This window comes from Styela clava, chromosome 9 (assembly GCF_964204865.1).
Source record: "Styela clava chromosome 9, kaStyClav1.hap1.2, whole genome shotgun sequence".
NCBI classification, from domain to species: Eukaryota; Metazoa; Chordata; class Ascidiacea; order Stolidobranchia; family Styelidae; genus Styela; species Styela clava.
In genome coordinates, this window is record NC_135258.1 from 7003194 (window position 1) to 7011348 (window position 8155).

The 8155-nt window shown below is 35.5% G+C and overlaps 1 pseudogene; it reads left to right on the forward strand.

Moving 5' to 3' along the window:
* Positions 1 to 732: 732 nt before the first annotated feature.
* Positions 733 to 2789, forward strand: LOC144427259 (uncharacterized; annotated as a pseudogene).
* Positions 2790 to 8155: the final 5366 nt, after the last annotated feature.

An 8155-nucleotide genomic window follows, 5' to 3' on the forward strand; every position in this document is an offset into this window, starting at 1 on the left:
ATCCTACTATCTGCAATAAATTTCCAAAAGTACCTCTTGATTTAGTACTTATAAAAATATTATTTAAATTCTATTAGTAAATCAAAAATACATAATCATCGCATTGCTTTATTATTCATTTAATTGGGACTATATTAATCTGCGGTTGTGTTGACGAAATGAAATCAATAATAGGCCTACTCAGAAAATATCATGGCAATTCGTGGACACAAAAATGCGTGGTAAAGTGACCGATTATATTTTGTTTTGGTTCGTATTTTTGTGAATTCGACAAATCTGATCTGTTCGTCCAACGCTTATGGCGCTCCAGTACCACTGTACGTACTAATAGGAAGGCAATAAAGCAAAGAAACCTAAGGGAAAATGCTCCTATACTACGGTCGCACCAGAAATTTTGCGATTTGTAATGTCTAAAAAAGCGATTTAAATTGGGTCGGTTTTATTTTTATTATTGCCGCTTTTTAAATTAGAAAATTTGGGTTGCCACCATTGACACTTATCCGAAAATTGATTCCTCGTTGTTCGAACTCGCGAGAAACACCACTTGGTGGAAGCATGTACAGACTCGTGTTTTCGTCGGAAACCACAGTCAAACCACCAAACACAGTCAAATAACACAATAAAATAAAAATACGCAATACAGAATCAGGCAATAACTTCAAATAAATCGATTCAATTATGCAAATACTGATCAGAAGATGAAAAGGGCAACACTTTATAGGAAATAAATAACACTGGCCAACACATTTTTTGGTGCCCAAGGTTTCTAAGCTGATTCAGATTAATTTGGGGGTGCTGAGTCCAAAAATCATACTCGTTTTTTCTCATCAGGTCAAATTTTTGAAATATTTGCTATTTTATACCTTTTTTCCTTAAAATTAGGGGTATTTCTATATGGATTTTAGCGTTATAATTAAAAGTGTAGGTTTTTATTGTGATGTATGCCAAACGATTATGACATCACACGCCTTATAGAAGTCAAATTTTATATATATATAGAAGTAAGACATGAAATAAATAGGCTGCATTGTTTTGGTTGAGTTGCAGATTTTTGAAGCAAAAATTCAGTATGGCTACATCTTCTCTTAGGCGACATTGTTCAAACAATCCAAATGTATTTTGCTATATTTGCGGAGAATATACATTGCAATTCAACAGGAAAGGGATCAGTAAATTTGTGAGGTGTGCCTATCTTGCCTACTTCAAAGTAATGCTGGGTGATCAAGATAAGGTATGGGCACCCCATATTGTATGCAAGCAATGTGTTGAACATCTTCGACAGTGGACAAAAAAGGATAGAAAGTCACTCCGCTTTGGTATTCCAATGGTCTGGCGGGAACCGAAAAATCATTTTGATGACTGCTACTTCTGTGCAGTAAACACTAAGGGAATCAATAGGAAGAACAGGAAATCGTTGGTTCATCCAAACCTCGAGTCTGCAATTAGGCCAATTCCACATTGCAATGAAATTCCTGTTCCAGTGTTTGAAGGCTTGCCCGAATTGGAATTGCCTTGCTCTGAAGAATATCAAACCTCCGTTTTGTCCACTGAAAGTAGTGAGGGCACTGTTTCAGATATCTGGTTTCCTTCTTCTTCACTGCCACAGCTTTTTTCTCAAGAAGAACTTAATGATCTGACTAGAGATCTCAACCTATCGAAAGAATCTTCTGAACTTCTAGCTTCAAGACTCAATGAAAAAAATCTACTTCAGCCGGGAACTCTCATAACATTCTATAGAAAACGCCATTCTGAATTCTTGTCATATTTCACTCAGGAAAAAGACATAGTATATTGTAACAACGTTGCCGGCCTGCTGCGGCAGCTTGGTATCCAACAGTATGATCCTCAAGATTGGCGCCTTTTTATAGACAGTTCCAAAAGAAGTTTAAAATGTGTTCTTCTTCACAATGGAAATTTATTTGGATCAGTTCCTCTAGGTCATTCAATAACCCTCAAAGAAAAATATGATGAAATCAAATTTGCACTGAAAAAAAATTCATACAGACAGCACCAATGGATCATATGTGTCGATTTGAAAATGGTTGGATCTCTCCTTGGGCTACAAGGTGGCTACACGAAATTTCCTTGCTTCTTGTGTTTGTGGGACAGCAGGGCAAGAACAGAGCATTGGATAAAAAAAAGATTTGCCAGTGCGCAGTGAGTTGATTCCTGGCTTTCTCAATGTTTTGGCTCCTCCTTTGGTCGACCGTTCAAAAATTGTGTTTCCTCCTCTTCACATAAAGCTTGGCATCACGAAACAGTTTGTGAAGGCTCTTGAGAAAGATGGCGATTGTTTCAAATATATTTGCAGGAAATTTCCAGGGCTAACCACAGGAAAATTAAGAGCTGGAATTTTTGATGGACCCCAGATTCGAAATTTAATGAATGATGTAACTTTCTGTAATTTTATGAATCCAACAGAATTGAGGGCTTGGACGGCGTTTACAAATGGAGTAAAATTCTTTTTGGGAAAAACGAAGGCGCTCAACTACAAAGAGCTTGCTGAAACACTACTTACAAGTCTCCGTCAACTGGGTGCGAATATGAGCATCAAGTTACATTTTTTGCACAGCCATCTTGCCCGTTTTCCAGAAAATCTAGGTGATGTGTGCGATGAGCAAGGGGAGCGCTTCCATCAAGATATCAGCGACATGGAAGTTCGCTATCAAGGTCGTTGGGATTCCACCATGCTTGCAGACTACTGTTGGTCTATCAAGCGCAATGATGCCGAGGCCCCCCATTTTAGAAAATCAGTAAAACGTCAATTTATAGCCGATGACATCTATTAGTTAGCATTTATTACAAGTTCCAGCTTTAATTGTGAATATTTTGGTGAGATTCCATGGATATGTTCAATAAAATTACAGAAAAATGTTGTTTCTTCATTTGCCTATCTTTATTGTAGCTATCGGCATCCTGCAGAGAGGGATATACCATAGAGGAAAAACTAGACCTGATAGAGAAAAAGTGACAGCATTTCTGAAATCAGCGCCTTCAAATGTGCTAAAAACGTTTAAAACATCTTAGGCACCATGAAAAAAAATTTTTTTGTGGGCCAGTGTAATTGATAGTTTTTTCGTTTGTCACGGTTGTGACGTTTTATGTAAATCTTAACGTAACTCGTAACTTAGCTGATTATTCAGTTTCGCAAAAACGTTTGCGGCCCGCAGTGAATTTCTGGCTCGTTGCGGACTCATTCAAATGCTCCGCGTACTCATTTGAGACCGCGGACTCGGGTTGGGAAACACTGCACTAAGGTGATGCGTATAAAATTAATATATAAAGAGTTATAAAATACTATGTTGAGGTCTTGGAATAGCCTACGTGGAGCACAGCCGATGTGATCAAAATGATGCAATTTATTTGTAGATGTAGCGAATTTATTCTATTCAGAAAATCTTCCCAGGGGCGAGGTAAAAACATTATCGCATCTATAAATCAGAGTAATAAGGATGCAAAATATAATTGTTATAAAAACACGATAGCATGACATAAGTCAAGGCTGCACGACCCGCGGCCCGCACTATAAAATTTGTAAGCATACTTTTTAATTTTTTACCATGTTATATATATATAGCAGTGGTGGCCAACCTGCTTTTAAACGCGATCGACTAAAATTTACACAATAGCTTGCGATCGACTGATCGGTAATAAGGTCATACACAAAAACGAATGGATACTGAATACGCAGATAACACATGCATACGAAAAAATTTACCACCGCCGATGAACTCGGCTTTGTGGGCGCATTGTTAATGAAATCGACACAAAATTTGTATTTTTATTGTTCCATTTAAGTTGTTAATTTGATTATTTAATTGTTTTCGGAGTAAATGTTTCATCATTTATTCAAGATTTATTCAAATCATACAATTCAGATATATAAGTGTTGAAAATACCTCAAGAAACCTTGTCAAGTATTCATGCATTATCTGAATAGCAAAAAAATAAAATTCTCACACCATGAATGTGTCATGACTGCTCAAACTTCAGTATCTAATTTACAATTTCCTCCAAACGCGATTCTTTGCTTGCTTAGAAATATAACAAATTGGGCATTTAGATGCCACCTCTACCATTGCGAATGAAATTTATCACACTACTTTTGGAGTGAGACAATAACTTACGCATACTGCGGAACTTATTGTCGGACCGTTTGTCAGTTGAAACACGCGATATTCAGCACTTCATTTTTAACCTTGGCAGCGGGAATACTTGCATTTGTGCATTTGCATTTTTGGGGTATTCCATGAAAATTCACTCAACATCAGACGCGATCGACTGCTCGAGACGTGGCGATCGACCGGTCATTCGCGATCGACGTGTTGGCCACCCCTGTTATTTAGGCCTGAGTATTTTTTTTTGATTTTGATATGATTATTCCTGCTAACTATCAATCATTCTGATTGCTTTTTTTCGCGCCGTCTTTGATCGTCTTTATCGCTAACGTAAAACAAAAAAATCTTTGGTTCTGGCTCCGGGACTCGTTGTCCTTTTATGTTTGTATTTTTGTTTAAGTTATGTTTTCGTTAAACAAGATTTCGGAAATGTCGTCACTGCGTATCCGTCAATAATTCTGATGCATTGTTAACTATTCAAATTAGTATATATATATTTGTCCAGAAATCTCTGTAATGTTACTACATTAAATACTTGTATTGATGTTTCAAATTTTGCCAAAACGGTCCACTAAAACGTGATATTCCAGCGACATTGGCGCACATTATGCTCATTTTAAACATTGAGACAATATCATAGACGCTGAAAATGAATGTGTAAAAACACTATAACGCAAATTTAACACTCAATGTTGACGTCTTTGTTTGTTAGTGAAAACTGTGTGTATATTTTCGTGTGGTCGTCAGAATTCGGCAAGTGGGTTAGAATGATTGATTCTCTGATTCAGCGGCCGCGAGTGTCATGTCCAGGTCTTACCAGATATTCAAATAGTAAACTGCTATTCTAATATTCGACTTGATATTCGAATACTTTGCCTACTCAGTAAAAAGAAATCATTATTAACTTGATTGATTTTATGTTAATAAACTTTCCTTTTATGTATTATGTAAATTATACCGAAATCAGGACTTAGCTGGTATTAAAGTTTGGTACAAACGTTTGTGGCTCGCAACGAATTTCGTCATGTGAAAGTTTCCCGAGAGACGAAAAAGGTTGGGCAGGCCTGACATAAGTGATTGACGTTTCCAGACGCAAAAACTCCCTTTGTTTTATTTCAGGTTTGCTTTGAAATTTTCAGTTGTTGAAAATTGTTGTTTTTACTAGAAGGCTATTACTTCTATATATATATTTCAAAAATTTCTGCGGGCTCTTTGGAATTCTTTTTTTACTTTAAATTTCTGCGAGAAGACGTCATCAAAATCAACATGCAACATATATTTTCAGTGGTCAAAGATTGCTGTTGTGGCTATATGGATCGTATGCACATTGCCACGTACAACTGATAAGGTCTTACTTCTTTAACCAAGCAGCATTGGTTTGGTCCATTGCTTGTTGAGAAAGACGAATGTTCCCTATGAACAGCAATAGAAGCCACCAACAGAGAAGAAAACAACAATTTAGAAAATTGATCTATTGGTCTACGTTGAATCCACGTTTAATGTTTTAAATTAAAATTTCAATTTAATGTGCTTTAATGGCTTTGTTTCGTTGCAGTGCGATGTTAGCAGTAGCTGTGTAGAATGATAAGACAGATAAAGAGATTTTATGTGCTAATTTTCTTATAATTTTGTGCAAGAAAATTGCTAATGTCGATACTAGTCTTAAAATCGATAACTAATTACATGCTCACCAAATGCTTGGGTCGCATAAACTTATAAAAAAAAAATTGGGTCTCTCCACCACGCTATACACTCGTGTAAGTGAGATATGCATCGTTCCTGTCCTATTGATTTCGTATTTCACGCAATTTGAAAATCGAAATATTACGTCATAATATAATTTTTATATCAGCGGATGACCGATTACGACGTCATTATATGTTTATATGGGTTTCATGACGTCTTTATATGGAACCTCACAAATGCCTTAGCCATGGGCCTCTCATTCTGTAAATCGATTACAATTATCTAAATTGAAATCCTAGCCCTTGTTTGTCCGATACCATCACTGCTGGATTCACAACTTGTTCGGTTTTTCGTTTTCAATAGAATTCAAGAGTTTTCAAGAGAATTTCAATATCGAAAATACAAATATAACCTTATTCTGCGAAATACTAGGGCGTGATGAGTTCTCGTATACTTTTGCATCTTATATCTGCCAAACGAAGCTGTCAATCCTGCTCTCAAACCCTACAACAAATCAAAATCTACAAAATATGTGGATAATGACTATTTCAGTTTTTGAATATATAAGGAAAAAATAATTCGGGGCTCCCGAAATATGCGAACCAAGATGGCGGACATCGGAATGTAACATGTGTACTAGGTTAGGGTTAGGCCATAATTTTAGGTATGAATACTACGGGAGGCTCTTGGCTAGTCTTCGCACTGATAATAGGACTAAAATAAGAAAAATTGGAAAAAAATTACCCCTGTTACCCATGTTACGTTCCGATGTCCGCCATCTTGGTTCGCATACTTCGGGAGCACCAATAATTCTTTATTGCACGATCACCCTTATTCTGTCTAAAAACTGGATACCTAAGCAAAAATTAGACACTTCTTCATGCAACGTATTTTATTTCTGGGTATACAAACTTAGCCTCTGAATAAACAAATAAAATTATTCAGAAATAAATAATAGAATTATATCTATCGAGGTGTCTGTGTAGCATTATAATTTTAGATATGACCTACAGTAAATTGTTGATACTTCGCGATTGTAATGTGCGTTTACTTAAATCGAAGATCTGTCCACGGTTAACTGGTAATCAAACTTTCGGAATCGTTTAAAATAATTTCTATAAACTTTCAGTTATCCAAAATATCGAAGTTTTCATTTTTTGAATCCCACCACCCCAAATTGTTCGGAATCTTTGAGGTTGTTTTCAACACTCTCATCACTGTAATGAATTGTAAAGATTTTAAATTTGTTTTAAACATGGTGAATACTTACAAACTAATTAGTATACATATCCAATGAATCTGGTCTATAACGTTTCAATCGAGAAATGAAAGGGGGGAATTCAACATAACAGGATTAGGCCATCGGGCTGTCACTGACATGTTCTGATGTATAATTATAACCTTCAGCCGTTTTATTGCACAATTTTACATACACGAAGAAAGACTAAAAATGCCGATTTTTACTGTCTTGAGGATTAGAATAGAAATACCCTGGAAATAGCTTATTTTTACAGTCTTGAGAAATAGAATAGGAATTTTAAGTTTTTAGTTATCCTTATCACGATCAGTATAAGTAGTTTTACAGAGAAAACGAAAGACTAAGATTATATTTGAAATTTTATAGTTTTCAGTAATGCATAGCAAGATCAACGATAGTAATAAGAAATGTGTTTTATGCTACACAAATAGTTCCAACGATAACATCTGGGGCTATCTCCTGTACAACTCATTTAATTTTTGTACACAAATATGTCTATCCTGTTTTCTGTCATGTACTGTATTTTGAAATACGTATCGATCTACCACTTTCATTTCATTTAAACTGAAAAGCAATAATCTAATATATAATATCTAAAGTATTAGTATCCAACATAAATTTTAACATCAAACAAAAAAATTGTCTTACAATTGCGAATTTTATTAGATTTAAACGCTTTTAATTTGCCGAAATCAGCTCTGTAATCAAACTCAATAAGGAAACTAGTGAATATAGTTCGTAGAAAAAAAAACTATCAGCGTACCCACTAGCTTATAGAAAGAGATCTCATCTTTAAAAATGCCTTTTAAAATTATTATTAAATTGGAATTTATCACGACTGGGCTTTTTCCATTATTGGCATACATGGCGTCACTATAAATTTTTAAGTATCTCCCGGTATTTTGTTGACCACCATGACTTTGTTTTAGGTTGACTTTTTTACTTTACTTCGAGTGAGTAGGGGAATTTGCTTTAATCGATTGCCATGTAACAGTCAAAACGTTCTCGCGTTAGTGCTTTAGTTATCTAATTATACAAAACCACAACTATCAATATACAAGGACAACGGCAACTGGTTCGCGAAATTTTGAAT